At 39.9% G+C, this 25,711-nt stretch overlaps 1 long non-coding RNA gene across 5 annotated transcripts in view; it reads right to left on the bottom strand.

Annotated features, from left to right (window-relative positions):
- Positions 1-11,598: 11,598 nt before the first annotated feature.
- Positions 11,599-25,711, bottom strand: part of LOC310893706 — a 56,462-nt gene continuing 42,349 nt past the window's right edge. For 2 of the 5 annotated variants that reach the window (XR_014579221.1, XR_014579223.1), the window contains 7 exons: positions 24,088-24,183; positions 23,927-23,960; positions 23,108-23,167; positions 19,735-20,283; positions 16,924-17,020; positions 16,031-16,184; positions 11,599-13,625 (listed from right to left, as the gene is read on the bottom strand). This is a non-coding gene — a long non-coding RNA (uncharacterized lncRNA). Of the gene's footprint in view, positions 13,626-16,030; positions 16,185-16,923; positions 17,021-19,734; positions 21,037-23,107; positions 23,168-23,926; positions 23,961-24,087; positions 24,184-25,711 lie in introns of those variants that run through there. The other 3 variants (XR_014579222.1, XR_014579224.1, XR_014579225.1) reach the window with 3 other exon arrangements.

Here is a 25,711-nt window from a genome sequence, read left to right as displayed (position 1 = left end):
CATACATCCTCTCAGATTGAGTTTGTAGGATTCTACAAAACCAAAGCAATTTTCCACTTCAATCTTTGATTTGGACAATGTAAGCAACATCTCATAAGGCAAAGTACTGTACTCAGAGGTTTACCCAAGAGCTCTACATGGTCAGTCTACAAAACACAGTGATGTCAAGCTTATTATCAAATTTCTCAAGTTCAGGCAATTATTTCATTTTACAATGAATCACTGCATTGTGTTGAGTATTTTTGGTAACTTGGAACTATAATACACGGTCATTATTGTGAAAAGAGCATTTTTTTTTACAAGACTTCAAAATAATTTTCCTTCTGCTGCTTCCAAAAACAATGCTTTTGTTTTTTTAAAAAAATTGTCATAATATTATTACTAGATATTAAAAATATTTTTGAGTTATTTTTCTGTTTTAATATTCTTCTCCATTACTCTTTCGCCACTAAAAATAAGAGGATAAAAAAAAAAGATATAAACAGATTTTTACATTCTTTTGTAGCTGTGAAAAAGACACAGAAAAGTAGCAATTTTAAAATTTATTTTTGTTAAACACATTTTTCTCTGAAGAGAGATAGAATTTATTTGAAGGAAATTATACAAATTTGAAGAGTGACATATACAGAGATATATCAAGCCATAGAAGAATTTTTTCACTAATGACACATGAACCACAGCCTGTGTTTTTACCAGACAAAAATGTTTTCCCCTTGGCCAGGTGATCATGCCAAAGCACTGCAGCCCCCTGTAAGCACCATTTTAAACTCAGGTTCCCATTATCAACCACAAGACATCCCCAAGTGTTGTATTGAAAAGCGAGTAGACTACAAAACCTCATAGAATCACAGAATCACAGAATCATTAAGGTTGGAAAAGACCTCCAAGATCATCTCATCTGGTCCAGCTATCACACCTACTACAATGTGTCACCCACTCAACGATGCCCCTAAGCGCCAGGCCTGAACTTTCCTTGAACACCCCCAGGGATTGTGACTCCACCACCTCCGTGGGCAACCCGTTCCAGTGCCTGACTGCTCTTTCTGAGAAGAAATGTCTCCTCATTTCCAACCTGAACCTCCCCTGGAGCAACTTGAGGCCATTCCCTCTAGTCCTATCACTAGATACCTGGGAGAAGAGGCCAACCCCCAGCTCCCCACAACTTCCTTTCAGGTAGTTGTAGAGAGCAGTAAGGTCTCCCCTGAGCCTCCTCTTCTCCAGACTAAACACCCCCAGTTCCCTCAGCCGCTCCTCACAGGACTTGTGCTCCAGGCCCTTCACCAGCTTCGTTGCCCTTCTCTGGACATGCTCCAGGGCCTCGATGTCCTTCTTGTAGTGAGAGGCCCAAAACTGAAAACAGTACTCGAGGTGCGGCCTTACCAGAGAAGAGTACAGGGAGACAATAACCTCCAGGGTCCTTCTGGCCACACTATTCTTGATACAAGCCAGGATATCGCTGGCCTTCTTGGCCACCTGGGCATATCTTCCTTAAAAAGATAATGAAGAAAGGATGGGAGATCAGCAGGAGCGGCACATAGGAGAGAAGAAGGAGGAGAGGGAAGGCCTAAAGATAAAGATATCATGCAGGAGAGAAATCGACCTAGACAGACATTTCATTGAAGGAGAGAAAGAAATAAAATATATAAACAAGGGTGCTGAATCACAGCCCAAATAGTCTGAAGAAAATGTGTGACACTAAAAGCAAAGAGGAAGAAGGACAAAGATATCATGGCAGCCTACAGCTTCCTCATGAGGGGAGCGGAGGGGCAGGCGCTGAGCGCTGTTCTGTGGGGACAGCGACAGGACCCGAGGGAACGGCATGGAGCTGGGACAGGGGAGGGTCAGGCTGGGGGTTAGGGAAAGGTTCTGCACCCAGAGGGTGGTCGGGCACTGGGACAGGCTGCCCAGGGCAGGGGTCACAGTACCAAGCCTGTCAGAGCTCAAAAAGTGTTTGGACAATGCTCTCAGACACATGGTCTGGTTTTTGGACGGTCCTGTGCATAGCCAGGAGTTGGTCTCAATGAGCCTTGTGGGTCCCTTCTGACTCAGGATATTCTATGCTTCCATAATCCTACGTGGCAGGTGGGTTACTCGCTTTGGTGATGTGGTGGCTCACTCTCCCATCCTCAGACCACCTGGAGATTCAGGTGACATCTCCCACCCTTGAGCCCTAGCAGTAGATGCCATTTGCACATGCCATTCACTGCAACAGGGCAGAAGGACAAACATTGCTACCAGCATCAGCAGGACACTAGCTGGGGATTGAGCTTTGCTCTACCCAGTCTTTTGAAAGAATCATTTGCAGTGAATAAAGGGGGGGCTGAGAAAACTGTAGAAAATAATAGTGAAGAAGTGCTATAGTTTGATGAGGGTAATAACCTTTCTAACTAGTCTCCTATCACATTAGGTTCCCCATGAAATTATTTAAAACAGCAGGGAATCAAACATCCCCACATTATTAACCTCTAGCTCGTGCTTATTGAAGAAAATCAGGCAGATATTTTATGGGTCTTGCAAAGCCAGTGAACCCAGCATCCCAGCCTATGTCAAGCAGCGCCGTGGGGCCATGGGACTGTGGGGACCGTGGAACTGGATCCTCCTGCTGACAAGGGACAGCCCTGAGGTTGTGTCAGGCTCCAGAGGGACACCCCTGGGGTGTAAATGCTTCCAGTCACAACACTACACCGCAGTGGCAGCAGCACAGGTTGTCAGACCTGCCACTACGGTGGCTCCTGCACTATAAATACAATTGTTAATAAGGTATTTAAATATAAAGGGTTTTTATATGAAAACTGGTTGAGATTTACCAAACATTATGAAGAAAATATTTTCAAACCCAGTGAGGGTTTTTTAAAAATAAAATAAAATAAAATAAAATAAAATAAAATAAAGAATAAAAACAATACCAAAAGCTTTAACCCAGAAATGAACCAAGCTGGGTAATCAAAGCATTGTACTGTGGCTTTTACATCCCTTGCATCTTTTCTAAAGTTTAAAATATGGGAAACTACCACACAGAAGAAAAACAAGTAACCACCTTCAAGAACACTTATTAAATAAGCCCATGAATTTACATCATCCAAAGACAGAGCTGAATCATCTGAATGATTGGCTCTTCCTGCCTATTCACAAATTGTGTCGGGAAATAATTTAACACATTTTTTAAATGGTGATCGTCACTCAGAGTACTACGTTGTGTAGTTGGGGATCCACTGTTGATATCTGGATTTAAACATTCTGTTTTGGTTAAACTCTTGGTGGGAAATGCAGTTTTCTTCTGTTGCCAACAGACATACTTTTTATTCCCAGCAAAATTCATAGGACTGTATATTTTTCAAATACTTATGCTTAATGAGTAATCGTGCTTTTATAAAATCCTAAGAAATTTAGGACAACAGAAAGTCATTCAAATGTATTTTGAAATATTTAAACCTTTGGAGGGCAGGTTCGGATTTTTAAGGGGTTACTTTTGACATTTGTGAAGATACACATCCATAAATTATTGGTAACGCTGAGCTCTAGCGCTCGAAATGCAGCGAAGGACCTTGGCGGCGGCACGGTGAACAGCTGCTTGTGGCGAGGCTGCCTTCCCAAACACCCAGAGGAAGGTAGGGAGCACTGAAGTGTTGGCTGAATATTCAAAAACATTGCAAAGAATAAACCTCACCGAAAACAAAATGTGAGGAACACACTTCTGTTTCCAATGCCCCTTGGGCAACACTGCAGTAAGGACCTGACTGTATATTTTACACCTCTGCTATGCGCTCATACATACATGCTTTCAGCAGAATTTTTTAAAAACAAACAGAAAAAGCCTTATTACTATTTCAGTGTCTCCAAATAACATTGGCGTCTCATAGAAAAGAAGCATTTCCTGTGTACAGCCTTGCATAATCACCTAGCTGCACAATGGGAGGTATTTGCTGTCTTCTGAAGTATCACGTATTAGCCCTGGTGGGACTGCAGCCGGCAAAACAACGGGATGATCCGGCACGATAAACCTGATGGATCAGAGGACCTGGGGGTATACGAGCGGGCATCTTCCAATAGCACATGCAGTTCAGCATTTGAATGAGGAAAGCAGGAGAGTTTTATGGTGTTATAGGGTCTTTTCTGAGAACTGCGTTACTGATAGTTTCCATCATCTTTGCACAAAGCCGTGCCTGTCAAGAAAAAGGGCTGCCACTATGTCTGGGCTGTGCACACATGCTGTAATAAAGACAGATTCCTCCACTGAGGACTTACAAGCCAGGTTTATGACAAGACAACATACAGATGCAGTACAAAAACACAGAGGAAGAGAGGAGATAACAGTAAAACAAGCATGCATTTTTCATAATAGGCAGTAATTTCATGGCTTAATTTAATCAATGGTCTAACTAAGTGCAGTACCTTGCTTTTCTCCTGTACGCATAAGTTTTAAGGCCTCGTTAACATAGAATGTGTGATGAATATTTTATGGTGACTTATTCCATTTTATTCCACTTTATTCCATTTATCTAGTGGCCTCAAAAAAAGTAAATATTTACCAACCATCATTACAAAAGCTGGGTGGAATATTTTGCAATAATTTACACTTCCTGTAATAAGAACAGTAAACCACTGTCCAGTTTTGGACTCTGCTTTGTGGAAAGTGCAAACAAAGGCTATTGATGGTGTTCACAGTGTTGGGTTATATCACTTCCCTTACAACTTTTCTACATTTGTAAAGGTCTCCGGGATACACCAGCAAAAAAAAAAAAAAAAAAAAAAAAAAAGAGGTTTGGGTACCCTAAGTTTTAAGTGTTGTAATAAAATCATTTCCATGGGGAAGAGGAAAAAGCTTCATTAGTTTACATGGTAAAGCTCTGGTCTTAAGGACAGACTTTAAACTGAGAGAAAGGGGAGGATGGCTCAGAGCATTTCATCAGTTACTACAGAGAAACAAGTTGTGTATGACTTGACAGTAGAGTATTAACATGAATAAATGAACAAGGCAAGGGTAATGGCCTATTCCCTTTGTCTGCCATCAGTATTTTACCCTCCACTAAAAGGTAACATATGATGGAGTCTCAGGAGTACCTGCAGAGGTTTGGCCAAGAAACTGGCTATTGATAGATATGACTGCACACGTTTAATTTCACTTCAGAATATCACATCATGTAGGAGTCAACTTTAGTGGCTATCCTATAAAGTCCCACAAGACATTTAAATATCAGAGGAGGAACAATCATCCTACTGCTTGTATGGAGAACAAAATACATGCTGTAATTGCAGGTGCTGCCACCACTGATTTGGGTAAAACTGAAACGCATCTTGCAGGTTCAAGTTTTAAAGAAATTGGAGTAAACTCAAATCTGGTGCAAGCTGAACAAGACGGCAGAGTTAAAAGAGAAACTAGCTTGGCCCAGTTATTTTAAAGTGAATTTACTGCTCTTGAAAGAGTCTAATAATGAAAGCCCTTTATTTATCCGAAGAGGTACAACATGAGCTAAAGTGAAGTTGCCCACCAACACATTTCAGCCCATTTCTAGGGAGAAGGAAATGGGAAAGCACGTGCATCCCATTGGTCGTGTCCATGGATATCTCTGAACTTCTTGGACTTGCTGGCAGAGTTATCATCACTTGTACCAGCATTTCTCTTGCAGTGGACACTTAGGCTCACAGAACCAAAATGAGATCAAGTGCTTCATAAAAGCTGCTGAAACACAGCGAGTTGATAAAGACTTTCACATTCAAGAGACCACAAATTCTTTAAGCTAAGTTTAATCACAAGCACACTGGAGGCACATTTCTCCACAGGCTCACACTTTCATGCCTTTGTGACTCTACCTGCTTCATCTTGACATTAGTGAGAGCTACAACATAATAGTAAGTTTCTAAAGAATATCATAAACTTCTAGAAACAGTTTGAAAGAGATCTTTTCAATGAGACCGGTCCTTAGAAAGCAGTTTAACAACAAGAACAGTGATGTTTTAACATGTACAACTTTACAGCAGAGATTCATTTCTGATTACCTTCTATTAGTTTTCATTGCAACCTTTTGTAGAAACCTATTGATTTCATCAGATTTAATTTTTGGGATGCATTGTGTTAATGGAATGTGCAAAAGCAGTTGCCACAGTGTGTGCTTGATGCTTATACCCATGATACAGAGCAACAGGAAAACATGCATGTGTTTGTCTTGGTGCTAATACAACCGTGTTTCCCTGAATCTGAAGGTCAGGCAGACAAATCAGAAGCTAGAAGGAGAAAGTCAAACACATTGTCCTGAACTTTTGGGTATGAAGTTCAGCAACCTCTGCTGCACTTGTAGAAGAAGGAAAAAATGGGGGGGGGGGGGGTAAATAAAATCCAAAAGAGAGTAGGCAGGGTTCCCAGCGCAGCACAGAGACCTGCGCTTTGACTCCCACCTGCCAGGTAAGTCTTACAGAAACTCAGCTTTTTACCACTGACAGCAGTTGTCCTTCACTCAGGGCTTAGAACTGTTGTTTCCATGCGAAGTTCTGGTTTCTCTCAACTTCTTTACTCAACACTCAGCTGCAACACTGATGAGAAAAACTCCTCCAATGAAGAGCTGAATACTACAAATAATTTTTTTCTTTTTATTTTCAAATTTCCTTCTGGATGAGGAGACCAAAGAAACACTTCTAAGTGTCTTATACTAACTTCACAGTGTTTAGTCATATCTGTCCAGAGGTTGAAGTCCATTATGTAAATTTTAAACTTTCCTACAGATTGCAATTATTGCAACTTTGGTAGACAATTCCAGAGCATAGAATTTTTAGAGATTTCTACAGATCCTTGATCTGTTCTCTCTTTCCAGTTACACTCCCCCTCCTTCACACACCAAACCATCTCCAAGTATCTAAATTGTTATTTTGGCCCAATTTGGCATCCATGATCTGCTTTTCTTGTTGAGCTGCAATTATTATTACACAACTGTAGTGGTACTCACTGGCTAGTGCCATAGGCTTCCGTAATTCTTAAGATTGTTCTGTTTAGTTGTAGGATTTTAACTTAATTTTTAATCAGACTTTGAATCTTAATCTTTCCTTTTCAAACATCAGGGTATTACATATTTTGATTATGTACCAGGTGGAGTAAATGTAGCAAAATGTCACACAAAAAATGTTTGGTTTGCTTACTTCAGCCACATATCTCCTCATCCTCTAAGTGTTAATCATTCACCACCATAAAGATAAGCCCAGCGTAATGTATTTTCAATTAACACAAACAAAAATGCATCATCAATAGCATTATCATTAACAATCTGCAATTACTGTCTAGTTAAAGCACTTGTTCTAGCTTTGGGGTGGCGCACAGCCCTGTGCTGATGACGGCGATGATTACAATAGCAAAGGTCAGGCTTGGAGCCTCTCTGAAGCCAGTCATCCAGACGATTACCATCATTGACAGTTTTTGCCAGAAGCACGCTTATTGAAAGCAATGTGAATGCCACAAGGACTGTGTATAAAAATAGAGGAAAATTGTCTGCAGTCTTCCCTCATCTCCTGGTTGCCAATTGTAATTAGATCTTCAGTCTGCTTTGTAATCAACCATCAATTCCACAGTATAAAGACCTCTGCAGCAGAATATGCACCCTATGTCTTTATCAGCAGAGTCCTCCAGCCATTCAAAGAGCTTGCATTAGAAATATCTTTTCCATATAACTTAGGACACCTAGGAAAAAAAAGAATAATAAAAAAAAATATACAAGAGCTTCTTCTAGCTGAAGGTGGAAAAGAATATTGATTGCAATTACTGTGCAGCATTTGCCAGTGCAACCCTATGTTCACGGAGGTAACAAAATATTGTCAAAAAGAATTTTCATTTATACGTGTAAAGCCCCACCTCCTATTATATTTTTTCACTAAATAATTTTTGCTCCCTTAATACAATGTACTTAGTCTTCTGAGTACAACTAATTTAATATTCCTAATGTCTCTGTGTTTTGTTACACTGATATAAGCAACTAGATACAAATGAGATCTAAGATCATATTCACCTACAAGTTAATTAATGTTTCCGTACTATTTTCTCTCAAACAATAAAGTTTTTTTCATATATTTTTGGCTGTTGTCTAAATAATTTGCAACATAGTTGTATTAATTTATAAATAGGTATGTTCAGGATCCATTTGCCCTGTGTTTAGTTGTCAGATGCACACATAGAAGAGTGTTCACGTTATTCAGCCAAAGTTTATACTGTTTGCGTTCACCAGCCATAAAGAAATCTGTATGGGCAAAGACTCTCCTTTGCATCAGTTTCCTGGGTTTCATCATAAAGAATATGGAATATATATACACGTATAAAGTATTGAAAATTTGCTCGGATGAAGTATCTCTCAGCCATTCATCCTTTAAACTGGTGTTAATATGGCTGAAATCTCTCATGCTTATATATCTTTTATGAAACAATGCCAGAAATTACAGTAAGCTCTTTTTTTTCTTTCTTTCTTTCTACTGTGTCTGAAAGTGCTGATCTGTATTTCTCTTCAGAGGAACTTCACATGCGTGGTGCAAGAACAAGTAAAAAGACAAGCTCCATTGTGACTCATAAAGCCCAGCCTTTCAAGATCAGTTTCAATAGATCTGAGGCAAAAGATACTTAAAGAGGATTTTCACCAGCACAGGACTTCACGGTACAGAGGAGAATTATCTGTGTCACGTGGACCCAGTTGTTGGATCTGGCATGCCTCATCTCCACATTCTCTCATACCCTTGCACCTTGGTGAAGTCAGAGGGTCTCCATACTAAGGGCAGGCCTGGTCAGTCTAGCCATAGGAGCTCACTGCAATTTCAAAAGCTGTTTCTTCCCTAAATAATAATAATAATAATAATAATAATGGCTCAAAGGAATTAATTCTGGGATGGAAGTTCCTACAACTTCCATTCTTAATAAAAATAAATAAAAAAATGTTGACAAGAGAGGACCAGTGTTATATTTTCTTGAGTTCATTCTGTCTCTCTAGATGAAGAAGTTGTCTCTGGTAAAGAGATGGGGGCACAAGTTAAAAATAAGACATTTGAATAATGTTTTATGAACCTTGGAAAATATCATGCTGAGCTCCTCAGGTGGAAATTCAGTTTCTTTGCATTCCAATCTTCTTTCAATATGCCCATCTGACTCTCCAGATTCATTAACTGAGCAGCCACATTTTCTAGCAGGTTTCCTACAGTGATTGAAGTTTGCAACACATCTATTTCTGCATATAGCAATTCCAACACTTCTCAAATTGATCCCTCAAAGTCCAGACTTGTGGCAGATTGTCTTTCCAGCAGGACAGCACAAGATGGGCTCTGGTATGAGCCTTGAAATGTAGTGGTAATGCACGTAGAAATAAATTAACTATTTATACAGAGCATTTCATCTCAGGATTGTATGTTATCTACCTCACAAGCCATGTATGTATCAACAGCAGAGTCAGACAAGGAAGTTTAGGCAGGTCAGGATCTTAAATACTACGAACATATTGTGCTTAGGAAATGTGATGAACTTGGGTGGTTCTGCTTATAGCAACAATATTATTCAAGTGATTAAACACTATTGAATAAGTTTCCAGTATCAGATATTAATGATTTAATGTAGGCAATTAAAGAGAATTTTATATATCTGTACATAATATCCTTTAGGCAAAACTAGATTATTCTGCTTTTGTTTGTAGAGAATAAACAATTTTAAACAACATGCATTTCATCATTCACAGAATTAATGTAAAGAGCTCTCAAAGTTCTCTTATTTCATTTTGTTCTCTCCATCAGTCTTGCTGCCTGCCGTGACAAAGTTATGAAAAATAGCTAGCTAGCAATTGTACAGAAACACGTCAATGGAAAACATTTTAATGGTTTTGTTGTACTGTGACATCTACAAGCCCCACTCAGTGGCCGACAGGCATACTTCTCCCTCTCTTTTCCACCTGCACTCTCTCATGCTTACCAGCTCACCCCAGGTTGCAATCAGATTTGTTTCTTGTGTGACTCCAGCCAGCTGAACCCAAATGGCCTTCAGACAAGTGAAAGTCAAGGCAATAACTTGCACAGCTTCTTTTCAGTTTTTGCTTTTCTGATACAAGAAAAACAAAGCAAAAGAGGCTATGGTGCAGACTCAGTACTGAGCAGCACTAAGCTGATGCCAGGCGTTGTACTGTTGTAGAACTTCCTTCAGAGTGAACATCCAGTTCTATTTCTTCCTTGTCTCTTTTCGTTGCGATTACGACCATGAATTAAGGCTATCACTGGCACTGCAGCCCATAAAACACAGTGCCAACTTTACTAGCTTTTTTTTTTTTATAGGAGATGACATTATCGCAGCAGCTTCTATATCTCTGGTAAGCTCCACATATTGTACAGACAGCTCCAAAGTTGCCTTCAGATCTGTCATATGGTGCAAACAGCTGCCGATGAGCCTTGTGAACTGCTTTGACCTCCTGTATGCCATTTTCCTCTGGCTTTCCTTTGACTTTGAGTATGCAGCCTCTTTTATACCGCTCACAGGACGCAGAGGTTCTTTTCCCATTTGAAGGGATCAGTGATATTTTTGTGGAGAATACAAATACAAATCAATAGTTTCTCATCTTGACATAAGGGACATGCTTATTTTTAAATAAACTCTGTTTTCACCCCTGAGACTAGTACAAAGCAGCCAGAACAGGCTCCGCTAGAACTGCACTGGGATTTTAAGACTCTGCTTCACTTGTCCCCATTTCACAATGTCAAGCCACATAAAACCAAATGATTTCATTTCCCTTACAAAAGACATTTCCAACTTCAGGAGGAGTTTAATTACATGGTGTATTCACTGGTGACAAGGTGCTAGCATTTGTACATGTATAAAATACTTCAGCAAGGCTTCTGAAGGCTTTTTTTCTCCAAAATGGGGAAATTAGTGCTACTGTTTCTCAAACTTACTTAAGGTCAAAAACTCCATTCAGATGCACAACTTAGAAAGGAGCAAATGATCAGGAAAAGAGCAGAAAATTCACAGAATAGGCAGCAGAATAAACACAGAATGTGTCTCTTGAACTGCACGTTCCTCATCTCCTCCTGGAAAGAAAAGCGTTAGGTTTTTCACTTTAATTTTTTAGGTTCATGTTATCTATCTGATATTTGATTGATGCTGCTAGGGAGTGAAGCCATCTTTCTATAGCATGCATTGAAAACAAGTGGACAGCTAAGCAAGAATTTCATTAGATGCCTCTTCCCCTTAAAATCCTCTTGCAGAGGAAGAGGCAGCACATAGCCATGGGAATATAGCAGAGAGCTGCTACTAGAAGAGTCACCAAGTCCTGACCCTGATTACAGCAAGACCTGGGAGCAATGAGCATCAGGACAAGGGATATGCCCCAAGAGATGTAGCTGGTGGAGTGCTCAAGTGACGTATCCCAAGGTCATGGCTGAGCAGGTCATGATTGCAGACATGGTTCTGAAATCCAAGTACTGCTCCGATAACCTACATTGTTTGCTGAAATGCTGAAAGCCTTGTGCAGGGCTGAGCTGCATAAGACAAAAGCAAAATTTGTTTTCTGGTGTTTAGACTTAACAAAGTTACATTTCATTTCACATTTCTTATTTGTACAGCAAAGAAGCAGATTGATATTTCAAAACCTTTTCCAAATGTTTATTTTAAGCAGTGATACAGGAACTCTGTATTTTTACATATGGTTAGTGATGTTTTTTGCAAGTTACCAGTCTTCAATTTAACTTTTAATCAAAACTTGAAAAAGGTTGATGCATCTTTTAGAGTTCTACACATTTAACTGAGGTTTTGTGAGCTACAAAGTTCCCAAGTATAGAATAGAATAGAACAGAACAGTTGAGGGAGAGAAAGTGCAAAGATCATTGAGTCCAACTGCCTGAACGTTCAGCAGTAACCAACAGTTAAAGCTTATTATTGAGGGCAACATCCAAAAACGCCTGTTGGACACTGACAGGCCTGGGGCATCAACCACCTCTCTAGGAAGCCTTTTCTGGTGTCTGACCACCCTCACAGTTAAGAAATTGTCCCTAATGTCCGGTCTGAACCTGCCCTGGCGCAGCTTTGTGCCGTTCCCATGTGTCCTGTCATCGCCTACCAGGGAGCAGAGGCCGGCCCTCGCTGCCCACCTCCCCTCCTCAGGAAGGAGCAGGGAGCAGTGAGGTCGCCTCTTCCTCCTTTTCTCCAGACCTGACAACCCAAATGTCCTGTGAGGAAAGGCTGAGGACACCCCTTCCAGCCCTTTCACCTTTCAGATTTGCTGCCCTACTCTGGATGCATTCAAGGACCTTAAGATCATTTTTTATATTGTGGAGACCAGAACCGCACACAATACTCAAGGTGAGGCCGCACCAATGCTGAACACAGGGGGAGAATCACCTCTTTTGAGCAGCTGGCTGTGCTGTGTTTAATGCACCCCAAAATGCAGTTTGCCCTCTTGGCTGCCAGGGCAGGCTGCTGGCTCGTGTTGAGCCTGCTGTTGACCAGTTTTAACTGAACATTTTTCCAGGGAGGGAGGCACACCTCCCAGAGATAGCTCAGGGCTACCCTGGGATAACAAGCCAACAAGCGGCTGAAAATTGCAGGGAGCTGAGAGCAGGTGTGCCTGGCCATGAACCTTCTTCAGCAGCAGAATCTCCAAAGAAACAGGAAGCAAGGACAGACTCTGCTGGTCATAAAGGTTTGCAGATAATTCTCCTGATATAATGGGTTTCCTTACACTCACGTATTACATAAATTAGATAACAACTGTATAGCTAATATTATTTTTTTGTATCATATTATATAAAACTTTATACCCACAAATTCTTTGTATTGCTACCTTCTGGTGATTGTACTTGATTATATTACCTCATTTCAGATGACCATTCTTTTGCTGCTAGAAACAACAGAGGAGTATGCAGAGGAATAATCTAATCATAGGGGTCTAAGAACCAGCATTTCTGATTCATGCTGTTATAATTCCATGTTTCAGGGTACATATACAATATACATATACTCTTAGATACTTCGGTCATATTAACTGAAATGCAAATGCATTACAGTGCTAGAGTGACAGAAACAGAAACAAAATATTCACAAAGATTTAATTACAGCAGTAGCTTTGGAGCCTTGGAATCAGTATATATATATATATATATATACACACAATCCCATTTATACACATGCTTAAGTGCAAACTAGGATTAATACTGTATAGTTTACAAGCCCAAGTGACATTCCCAAGAATTATTTTCTAAGTGACAGTTAAAATAAGCAGATGTCTGTTGTATTCAAAAAACAGAATTCAGATTCTTTAACTGGTTAAAATATACATCGAACAAAAATAATGATAAGCATCAGATTTAACAGGGAAAGAATTTAAGAACACTTCACAAAAAAAACATAAGAGTAGATCTAATTATTTAAAAGTTGCTCAATGTATATACAATTCTAAACTATTAATAAATATATCTGATAAATAATGATGATAGTCTCCATATTTCTTTGTTTAATTCTCAGTTTTCTTGCAAGACCTTCCTGAAGTTTGGTTGTAATGGATCATTACGTCCATAATGTGCTCAATGTTGGAGTGAATTTTGAACAGTTTTTAGGCTGCATACTGTTTTCTTCCAGATAATTTACTGGATTAAAATTAGCAGTGTGAAAAGCTGTAGAGAAATCTAAATGCCTGCCAAATCAAAGAAATAATCACATTTTTATGAATATTTAATATCATAGTCATGGCAAATAAGGCAAGTAATTAGTACTTACCATAAATTTGCAAAGTATTATTTTATGTAAATGTTACATTCTACTAGTTTGATATGAATTATTCATTGTATTACCAGACGCTGACACAAACCAGCAAACACTAAAATCTATGTGTTATTAGTTTACTTACCTTTAATGATATTGTTTAGAAAGCATTTTTGTGAGATTACTATTTTTTCCCAAATGGGATGGAAACAAGAAGAAAGTCATTTAAAGTCACCTACTGCACATTCCAATATTGGAGAAACTTAAGATGCAAATGTAAAAAATGCAAGTTCTTTCATGTGTACAGATGAAGAGCTCTCAGCTATGCCTCCAATTGCAAAGACCGCACGGGGGATTACTATTAATGAAGTATGGTAAAAGCTGTTTATAAAAATAATGGGTGTAGGAGAAAAACAAACATCTTTAAAGATAACCCCCATAACTCCTCACAATAAAGACACCTTAGGTCAGGGAATAAAATGATTAAAAGAAAATTTAGACTTGACCATAACAGGTAACATCCAAATAGCATTTCAAGACAAAAAAGCCCCCACAGTTTATATTTGTGTGTTGGGTTTTCCCGTTTCTTTTTTTTTTTTTTTTTTGAATCAAGATTTCTTGATTCTTACAAAAATCAGTTTCTTTTCTTAATTTGTGGTTGGCATCCACTGATCCTTGGAAACAAAAACCCTCATTATATTTCTAGTGCAACAGCATATTAAATGGCAAAATCCTCTTTCAACTCTTTTGCCCCTTAAACATAATCACATTCTCTTTTTGGCATTAATATCAACTTTATTCTAACTGACAGATTTTTCACTTTTTACGGATCTTCCTTCTTTGTAGGCATTCGTACAGAGAGTGACTCAACACTATGTCCTAGAACACACCCATTTGCAATTACCTTATGATGTGAAAAATAACTATTTACCTTCCTCATCTATTTTTTAACTAACAAACTATTTTTTTTGAATCTTTCATAAGCAGCATCTGATTTTTGGTTGCACAAAATGAATCTTCTTCAAACAGTAAATCTTTAGGTCTTAATAAATTACATCCACTGCATTATACCTGTCAGCTTGCTCTGAAACAAACTGAACAAAATTAAAATCTGCTCACTGCTTATATCCTCTCCTTTGGTAAATCTATGCAAGCATTATTCAGACAATTCTGATTTATTCTGATATTCATCTATCTTTATTTTAAATATATATATAGAGAGAGTTCAAGAAACTTTCCAACTAACTGCTTTTGAATCCCCCCCAAAAGAAAAAAAAATTTAAAAGTTTTGGTATCTCATATATAATAAATACTTATATTGGTCCTTCAGATCATAGTTCAACTTATAACCACTACAAATTACACTTGGGATTCACCAAGGGACATTTTAACTTTCAATGTCTTTCACTCTTCAGCTCTCTGGTTGTGTCTTAGGACACGAGGGTTTATAGCCAATGTGTTCACTGTATACAGACAAAAAAACTAATGTTTTGTTTCTAATTTTTCCAAATATGATCAAGGTAGTAAAGGGTTTTCATGTCCTTGTAGAACTCTGAATTGTGAAAATTTAGTCTCTATATGTATAGTAAAAAACAGCATTATGATTTGTTTGCAGGGCTTCAGTTAACAGCCAGAGACGTTTTACTCATGGTAAGTAAATGCAGCACAGGTTACAGGATGGTGGGGGCTGGTTTCTCTGAGCTATTGGCATCCCTGAATTAGGAAATGTAGGCCAACATTGGTCTACGTTTAATTTATTTGATTTGAGTGCAACTTTCCCCATGCAACTTTAACTCTGTGTTACTGATGCTTTTCCCTGTGTTTCTGCAGTATTGTACTTGGCATTTTGGAGAGCAAAGGCAAGCTTTAGCCTAACATACCGCATTACAATGCGGTTGTGATTTTGTACCACATCGTCCCAAGATAGGCACCTACCAGAAAGACACTGCTGTTTCTATTCAGAAAGAAAAACATCCCATCTTCAGAGAACTGAAAAGTAAGAAATTTGGCTTTGGGGAGGAAGGGCATGGTTTAGGGTGACTATCAGACATGGTTTCCTAAAATGGAATATTTCAAAGTACAGGGGAAAGGGCAGGACTGCATCTTTGGGAACAGTGCTGTAGGAACAGCTCCTCACTGAGACCTTGTGTTTGGACTGAAGGATGCAGGCCTCTATTGCAAAATGTGTGCTGGACATGGGAGAGCCCAGCAAGGAGCTGGCAGCCAAGGTGAAAGGAGCAAGTATCAGAAGCGGTTTTATAAACCACCACTCCACATCCCCCATTTTAAATAAAAGCTTGCCAGCTGGCAAGTGGGAGAGAAAAGGAAAGTTCTTACCTTTGTTGGTGGTTTGGACCATGCACCAGCAAGCCTTCAGTCATTTACAAAACTCTCATCAGCCTTGAGGAGTTGCAAGCTTTCTCTTAAAACCATCCTTGTGTAACTTAGCTTCTAATTAATTTCCACCTTCAAGTAAGCAAGTTAGCAAGGCCTGTGGAATAGCAGAGATAAAAAAAATGTAATGATCAAATGAGCAGGCTGAGGAAATCTTTCACTCCCTGATTCCTTCAGCCTTCTGTAAGTGCTCTCCTTCCCTTCTGTACCCCACTGTGGCCTCCCATCCCCTGATCGTAATCAAAAGCAACATGTACAATACAGGCAATTAAAAGAAAATATTATTTGCACATTTAAAGTAATGGTAGAGAAGATATGAGAACACAGCACAATGGACAGCAAAAATGTGGTTCACATAAATGTTTGTTTTTAGCTTTAATATTTTAAACAAACATTTCCTTCCACTTAGACTCATCCTAATCTGCAATCTCCACCTGGTGTTTCTCAAACCAGATGGAAATGTAAATTATTTAAAATCATGAAATTCCATTAGCAGTTGGGCTTAAGTGCTCAAAAAAAAAAAAGAAAAAAAAAAGGAGGAGGGAAGAGGTTTTTCAGGGTTCCAGAAGGCAACTTTGTCTCCCCTTGTGTACGGCTGTGCCCACAGACTGGGTGCACTCTGCTCCGTTTGTGCTCTAGCTGAACACCAAGCACCCGTGAAGAAGCAGTAGACCCAAGCACTGCAGCAATGCCTGTAGCCCACTCATTCCCACAGCAGAAAAAGTGTGATTCCCTGAGTGCTGGCAGAGCAGAAATCTGTTTCACCCCCACAAATGCTCCGAGCAATGCTATCTACTCTTCCTCTATTTAATGGGGAGAAAGGATTTGCCCCAGACCTTTATCTCTGAAATGTATCTGATGCCCATGATGATGTCCATTCCTTCCTGTTTGTAGCATAAAAGCCTGGGAGCAAATGCCATGCGAAGAAGGTGCCTGCATGAACAGACAAAGCTGAAAACTGAAAAGGACTATGAAGAAGAAAATAAGAACCAACTTCATGTTTCTATATGCAGGGCTTTTTTTTTTTTCCATGAGAAATAATAACAGAAATGACATTTTGGGGCACTGCACTCTATCGTCTCTCTTCTTTATTGAGGGGTTGTATACAAGGTAGATAATCAAGCAGCAAGCCCTGATGCTGTATCAGGCTACTCACAGCTCTCAGGTGTTCCTCAAGACAGGTGTCTGAATCCACTCATACCAACGGGCTGGGACATGAGATGCTCCTGTCTCCATTTACCCAAGTGAGCAGCATTCTGCCAGCCCCCATCACCACCTGCTGAGCTCCCTAGTGCACCGCACAGCTAGAAATCAAACCGAGACAGCTTCACCACTGGCTGGAACATTCTCCTCATGCATCTTTAGTATCACTTTTCTGTGATTTAAGACCTCTCTGAATGATGGCTGTTTGCTTGGATTTTTCTAGTATTTGGCCACAACAAACTATATAAAACTTCTAAGAGGTCCTCAAAAGTTCCATCACCTCAAAGTGCATGAGTTTTAAACTAGATAATGGTGTGGATATCGTCTATTTGTGTTCTCCTTCAGTGACCTTCTGTATAGATGTACCATTTACAAAGTCCACACTAGACATGCCCCTTCTGCCTCCACTGTTAATCTCCAGTTATTAGCAAGCATACCATTCTTACCCAGTTGTTAACCTCCAAATTTCACCTAGATGATAACCATTTCTCCACCTTTAATCACAGTTTCACTGAGCAAAGCAGAGAGGATGGATGTAGGAGTGGACCAGACCCATTAAAGGAGAGTTAGGCACTTAACACTGTCCTATCTGCCCTACTACAAATCCAGAACCCTACAAGAAATCGTTGTGTCCCCTGAGGTGCATGAGAAGAGTATGACATGTCTGAAGGGAATTCAGTACCAACACACTGAATGGATGCTGCTGCTTCTCTTACACCCCAGATCCATTGCAACACTGACCAGGTGCAAGTGTCCTCCCAAGCTTGCTCAGGTCCTCCCACTGCTTGGTTTGGACAAGAGATTTGAATCCAGGTCTTGTCTAACAGAAAATGACAACAAAAGCAATCTCATACCACATGATCAGAAGGGATTTCAATGTGGTGCTTCTTTACATACTCATACATTCATTTTCTTCACAACATCTAAATAAAAAATGGTGCTGGGAACTTCAAAATGTCTGTTCCAGATTCGTGTCTGAGTCACTGGATCAGATTTCCCTGTCCGTCTATCTCTCTCTCTGGTCAATGAAACATTGATCATATTTACTATGGAAATAGCACCTAAGTCACATTTAAATGTTTACTTTTGCAATATTCCTGATGATCACTTTGGATTTATTCTAGCTTTTTTTCCCCCGCACCAGCATGTCTGCAAATCTCTTCATGTCTTTGGTTCTTGGTCCAACATAAGAGAAAAAATTCCCTAGGAAAATCTCATACCTTCCTTCCATCTCTAAAATATTGTCATGATGACTTGGGAAAACACACCTGTGAGTTGCAGCTGTGACCCTCTGTAGGGCACTAGCTATCCTCAATTTGTGGTATTTCATGCTATTTGAAAAAAAAATGCTATTCATGGAGAAAAACTTTATCAAACACTGTAGCATTAAAAGCACACAGGAGTGGTAACATAAGCAACAATCCCCATTTCAGTATCTCTGAGCAAATTTCAGTCTTCTGAGCAGCTGCCTCACGGAAGGGAGAAGGCTGTTTGCTTCATACAGCTCCGCTCTGCTCCTTTCTCTCTTACGTCATTTAAATGCCGGACATGTACATGTTGTGGCTTTTTCTCTCTGTGATTCAAAAGAGAAAAACTGGGGCCTCTAATCAGGGTGGAAAAGCTGAGGGGAAAAAACACAAGCATTTCTACAGCAAAGGGATTCCTGTCATATCGCATTTTAAACGAAACAGTATTTTAGGTTATATCCATACTGTATTTATTTTAGTTTGGGAAGAATGAACAGTAATAACTGTATGGGTCCTGGGAACACGATAACTCTTGTTGCACAGAAATCAGTGGGAATTAATACCCCTACGTTTGCTGAGTCCCTCAGAAAGTTTTTACAGCCTGCATGGAGATCTCTTTTTTATGCCACCAGGAGCATCCAGGCGAGCTGGTTTAAATCTAGCTAGGATATACTGCAGTCAGCTCAGCTGCAGAGTAACTGCAGTGTAGTGTCCCCCCCCATGCAAAACAACTGACTCTATGTTGTTAATTTTTCTGTAAGCTTGCACACCCCACAGGTAGTCCAACATCATCCTGACTCCTGGAAAGAAGTCAACAGCCATCTGCACCAGAGTGAATGGCACTCAGCATGATACAGGTCCCTGGTGGGAGCAAATCTCAGTATCATCTGACACTTTGCCTTTTGCTTTAACAAAACCCAAAAAAGCCATCAAAAAAAAAATAAATATATATATATGAAATTTCCATAGCTTTAGGTCCATATGAAGTTTCTTTCATGCCCTCTGTGCAGAACAGCTTGCAGTGACTGGGGACACATCGCTCTAGGGGCTGGAGCCACCAGAAGTGCAGACACTTCTGGCCACAGCCCAAAGGGACAAACTCTGTTGTGGTTCCTCACAACATCGTCCTGCAGGACCCGTACTGAGAGAGACTCACTTAATGGTAAAAGGAAAAAGGAGGTCCAGCTGGAATCATACCTTCTGTCTTTGCCACCTTGGACTCAGAGCTGCAGAAAAGAAAAGCTTCACCCCAGTGCTTTAAGGAGGTCAGAAGAAGGTAGAGATTCCCTTATATCCAGCATGAATCAGAGGGTAAATCACGTTAGATATATCATCCTGCTTACAGCAGGCTCAGCTGTGAGATCAGATGATGTTGCTTCAAGCTTTATCTAGACAGATCTTGAAAACCTCCAAGCATAGAGATGACACATCCTCTCCGTGCACCCTCTTCCACTGCCTCACAGCCCTCAGGGTGAAACAGCTTTTCCTGGTATCCACTTGGATACAACCGTCCTTGTTTCAGTTTCTGTCCATTGTCTCTTGTCCTTCCACCATACCTGGTGGCTTGGTGCCATCTTCCTGATACCCTCCTCAGTGGCACTGACAGTCTGCTGTTAGGTCCCCCTGAAGACGGCTCCTCTCAAGGCTGAATAAACCCACTCCCCTTGCCTTTGCAGGACATGTGCTCCAGCCTCTGACCATCTTGGTGGCTCTCTCTTGAACTTGCTCCTGTTTTTTGATGACTTCCTTGTACCGGGGAGCCCAAAACAGCACGCGTGAGTGAAGCCACATGGAAAGACCAAAGAAGTCAAAGCAGGGAGACATTCAGAGAACTTTCTACAGTCTTGACTGGGCATTTTCCCACCCTGTTTTGCAGTTTTCAATATTAAATACATAATCCCACCCTCAGGATGTAATAAGTTATCCCTTTCCGGATATCACTGAGACCAATGGCATATACACACCTAACATGTCAAAAATGCAAAATAGAGTGTAATGATTCAGCCCTCCCCAAAGTGACCTAGTTATGGCCAGATAGGAAATCACACACAGCTGTTCCCTCAGATGATGCCCATTAGTCAGGGTGGTGCCCATTAACCTCCAAGCCACCCATTTTTTTTATCTGACCAATGAATGCAACTCAACTTCAATTTTCTCTCCCTACTTTTTACCATTTTCTGCACTGCCTTTCAGCTTTAGCCCTTCCACCTCCTTCCTTTCTCTATAGTTCCCAGCTGGCCAAAGCTTTTCCTCACCCTTCCTCTCCATCTTCCATTCTGAAACTCTGGAGTTCCCCTGGTAGCTGTCAGCATCCCCTTACTACAACAACCAGCTTGAACCTAATCCATTTCAGTGATAACCTTGGTGGATCAGGAATCACTTTCATTTTGTCCTATTGCTAGAGCTAGGGGGCTCCATTCTTGATTGGCTCATGGACATCTCCTTAAGAAGCAAGATTAGTAGAAATAAAACAGAGATACCACAAACTCCGTGTAGGTATTCTATTTGGGTATACTTTTAAGATAGTTTCAGTAAAAGGACACTAAGAATGAACTTACATTGAGATTAACACATCTGAATTCAGATGTCTACAGGTACACCACCTTCCTAAACTCATATTGCAAAAAAATTGAGCTGCAAAATTGAAGATTTTGAGGTGCCCATATGCAGAGTCCACTCAAAAACCTCACAGGCTCCAGAGTCTGTGAAGTCATCTAAGACACAAAGCTCACATGTAGACACATGCATTTGTGTGATTTAATCTCAAAATGAATCCTAAGTGAAGAATTCAGAAACAGCTTTATATAACTATTCAAACTTCATCTCCTACTGCTACAGACAGAGGAAAGAAGGACAAATATTAAGTAGTTACACAAAGTTTTGTGCCAGTTCAGGGACTCCCAGTGGGCTGCTCTCAATGCCAGACCTTGCTGCCTTAAGATGATAAACACAGCAGCTCAACTCTATTTTAAAATACTTCTCACAGCTTCCACATGCTTTCCATTTTGTCCTAGGGCAACTGAGTCACAAGGATGCGAGACCCTCCCCTAACCCCCATAACAGGCCAGGTTCCCAGTCCCCAGGGGCACGCCAATGAATGCAGACCCCACTTGGGGCATCCGTTCCACCAGCAGGTGCCAAGGAGATGTTGGGCAACATCTCCTTTATTGAGGGGAGATCTCATGCTGGTGGCTGGGGCACTTTATTGAGGGGAAAGGATGGATCCCCTCCAGTAGCCAGTGTTGTCTCTATTTGTTTGTTTATTTGGAACCAAGACAATTCAGGTCCAGATGAGACCAGGTTCAGAGCCAGTGGACTGCAGCAGTTTCCAGTTAAACAGAAACCATTCAAAGTTAATAAACAAGTCTCTGCAAATGGGAAGAAAAAGATTCATGCATTAAAGCTGCATTAAGAAAGGAAAGAGAAAACAAACTAATAATTCTCTCTGCCTGCCACAAGCCTCTTTTTAACTAACTGAAGCCTATTTGAAAAGAAACGCAGTGGGTCCCTAGTGCAGAGGTGGGGGGGCGGGAAGGTTATGTGGGGAGAAGAAATCACTTTATTTCTATCACGATGCAGTAAGATATAAATACAATCAAAAGGGGTTAATCTAATCCTTTTGTGAAGCACTGAGTCAGAGAACAAGACAAAAACAAATCTGTGATCTGGAACTTCCTGAGCACCCACTCAGGGTGGATTAATGAGGAGTACACGGCTGTGAAATTACGTGCCCTCTGAGTCAGGAAAATGGTCCTAGTGGTGCATGACCTTGAAATGAGGGGAAGCAAACTTCACCTGATCCACAATTATAAAGACCTAAAAGGAGGGGGACTAAGGCGGAGGAAGAACACATTAAGAGCCTGGAAAATGTTTCTGAATATGAAACCAACAAAATACTAAACAAACCCAAGGCTTGAAAGATGAATTAAATGTAGCATAAAACCATCCACGGGCTTTAAAGGATACTGGCATTAGTGTTTGAGCATTACGAGGAAAGCTTGTCCTCTTTATTTACATGAAGTGGATATTTTGTTGCTGTTGTTATGGACTTAGTGATGTTTGTCTGCCTTCAATTTTCTCTTTGCAATGAAAAATTGTTGTGAGATGATTTCTAGTCTTAGCTGCTTTACATGACAGTATTATCAAGGATTCATCAAGAGGCCATCTGTCGAATTTATGAAAAAAAATGCAAAAACAAAACAGATGAAAAGGAAAGAGCAAGACAGAGACTAGTCCAGGGGACGATAGATGTGGCAGCATGTGCCTCAGTGTGAAAATTGCAACATTTAAATACTGTAGAATAAATTACTGTGCCGAAAAATTAGTGATGCTCTCCCACTTTAGATTCTCCCCTTACGATGAGAACATAATGAAATAGATCACAGACCAAATCATTTTTTCCTGTGGCTATTATTATATTCTAATGAAAAATTAAAATGGGGTAAAGACATAAAACCTGTAAGGGAATCAAATAAGCTAAGCTACTGAGTCATTTCTTAGGTACCCCCAAAATGTACAGCTGTTGTGGAAACAATAAATTTGTATTGCTTTAGGTATGTAATCAACTTACCTCCCTCTATTTTTCTTATCTTCTTGTATATATATAGCTGGTATGTGTATATTCACACGTCTGTGACATAGGAAAGATAACAGAAGGGCAAAAAATTTATCTGTCCTCATTGAAGGCTCATTGAATTGCATGTAAAAATAGAGTCAAATATAAATATCTATTCCTAACCAGTATGTATTATACATAAAATTCACAAAGTATCTACTGTTTTCTAACTAGGTTGACATCTATGTTTACATACTGTGTATGAGAAACAAAGCAGAATCAGAAGTGATTGCCGAAATCAAGAACTTTGTATCTATTTGGAGAATAAAGGTAGAGATTAAATCCAGTTTATACTATTTTTTAAGTAGAAATACTGAAAAATCCAGGCCTTTCCTAGCCTCTGCCTTCATCTTGCCTCCAGCAGGAATGCACTTGAATTTCCGTGCAAACCTGCAATAAACTAACAGGGAAATAATCCAATAGATTGTTGTACAAATTCAAAGATTTTAAACAGCCTTCCCCCAAAAGCCATTTACCTTTCTGTTTTACTGGCTATGTTTAAAGTTATGAAAAGCCAGCCACCAAGCTATCCCAGTGAAATAGGACTCACATACTTCTGCAGTACAAAAGTGCAAAACATCAAAGGAGTATGACATGCTATATATTTCTTAACATAACTGTTATACATGAGGTTTTGTGTCCTGAATTTTAACAGGGAGAAAAGCAATGGCAAAGAAAGGTTGGTATTGTTTTTATACCACGATCAAAAAGACATTCACAGTTGCTATCTCTGACCTTCTACACCAAAACTTCCCACAGATGTTAACAGCCTACCAGTGGTGACCCATCCAGCGATGACTTTCTGTACCTGAAAGAGCAGGTAAAATTCCACCTGAGCTTCACTAAAGATTTTCCTAAGCTATCCTAGTCAGATAACCAAACTCTGTGCTAATTTCTACCAGTTCAAAATTTTAAACTAAGTAGAAAGGCTATACCTGACATCAAACAGTCCTCAAACACGCTGTCCTTCAGTTTAGCTGATGAGTATACTTGGTGCATGCAGAAGGCAACATCTGAAAATCTTCAGCTGACTTGGAAAAAAAAAAACACGTTAATTTTAATTTAATTGAAATGGGATGATCATCTTGATGCATCAGTAATTAAATGACAGCAAACATCATAAAAGCAAACTGTGCATATATCTTAATGGCATAGTGCAAAGCAAAACCACTTACACAGCCTAAACTCTATGTCCTTCCAAAACTACAAAAGGTTTTATGGCTAAAGACCACTGTGTCATTCACTGTAGGCTAGCGAAATTGCATGTGGGAAGGTCTATGGATTTAGTCCTTCAGATATATACTTACATATTTAACTTTACTCATGAGAGTAAGCCCACAAATTTCTGTTGTACTTGACCCAAATGTAAGGGCAAGCATATCCAAATCCCTCTGAAAGACAGGCCATAAAATTTACATTCTGGAAACTTTTTTTCAATACAATTATGCAAATATTACTATAATGTTATTATGCTTTAAGGATCAATTCTTTAATTATATAAGCATCAATATTCACTTGACAATGGTGATATAATTACAAACAAAAGAAGAGGTAGATATGCTTGGGGAGACTAATTAAGTAAAAGTCTTTTGTGAAGTATTTTGTTTGGAATCTACTCAAATATCTGAACTTTAACAGAAGCCAGAAGAACGATTCTGAGACAAAAATCTTGTACAGGATTGGGCTTTCTGGTTTAAAACAAGACCTGGTATGTGAATACCACTCCCTTTCTGTAAAAGAAGCAATCATGTAAATGCAGTGGGTCCATGCCTTCTCCGTGATCAGTGATCTTGCTTGTAAAAGTTAACAGAGAATAAACCCAAAGCAATGAAGTATATCCTATTAATTTCTACAATATGACCAAGCATTTAGATTACACTAGAAAAGTGGTAACAGGGAAACAAAAATATCTGTTTGGTAGTGATTTTTTGATCTCCGTTTCATTGCACCTCTGGGAACAATACAGAAGCAAAACATAGCATCAACAAACAATTGGCTAAATGTTGGCTAAAACCATCACCGTCCTTTGTAATCAGCTTTATAGTGTGTGGGGGAAACAGAAGCTTCTGTCTGAATCTGTGCAAGGACCTGCTCACACAGAAGTAGAGCAAGACTTCTTGAAGTTTCAAGGGAGAGGAATTTTCCACATACATACAGAGCTCTGCCCCAAATAGATGTACAGCCTGATTCCTGCTACCCATAGGTCATGTAAGTGCTTTACCTATGCCAAAGAGCTATCGCTCTACTGTTTAACAAAAAGCAAGAGTCACAAATAATAGTCATTGGCAATAATAATAACAGCCAAACAAGCATTGAAGGTTCAGTATTCTTTGTAACCCCAATTAATTTCCTGGGTTTGGAGGCAGTTGTTTCTTTGGCAGCAAATCTACCATGGGAGCCGGCTCTGCTTGAGCCTCTGCTGAGAAGCAGCCCCGTCTTCAAGAAACTGAGAGCCCTTGAGCCACTCCTCACCTGTCCCTCGTTGCTGGGGCCCTGACAGGAGAATTATTCTGGGGACAGGCTGTGTGGGAGAACACGAAAACACATTCCATTAAATTA

The sequence above is a fragment of the Anser anser genome (assembly GCF_964211835.1).
Source record: "Anser anser genome assembly, chromosome: 2".
NCBI lineage: Eukaryota > Metazoa > Chordata > Aves > Anseriformes > Anatidae > Anser > Anser anser.
Note: the sequence above shows the minus strand (reverse complement) of the source record. Positions and strands in the feature narration are given on the sequence as shown.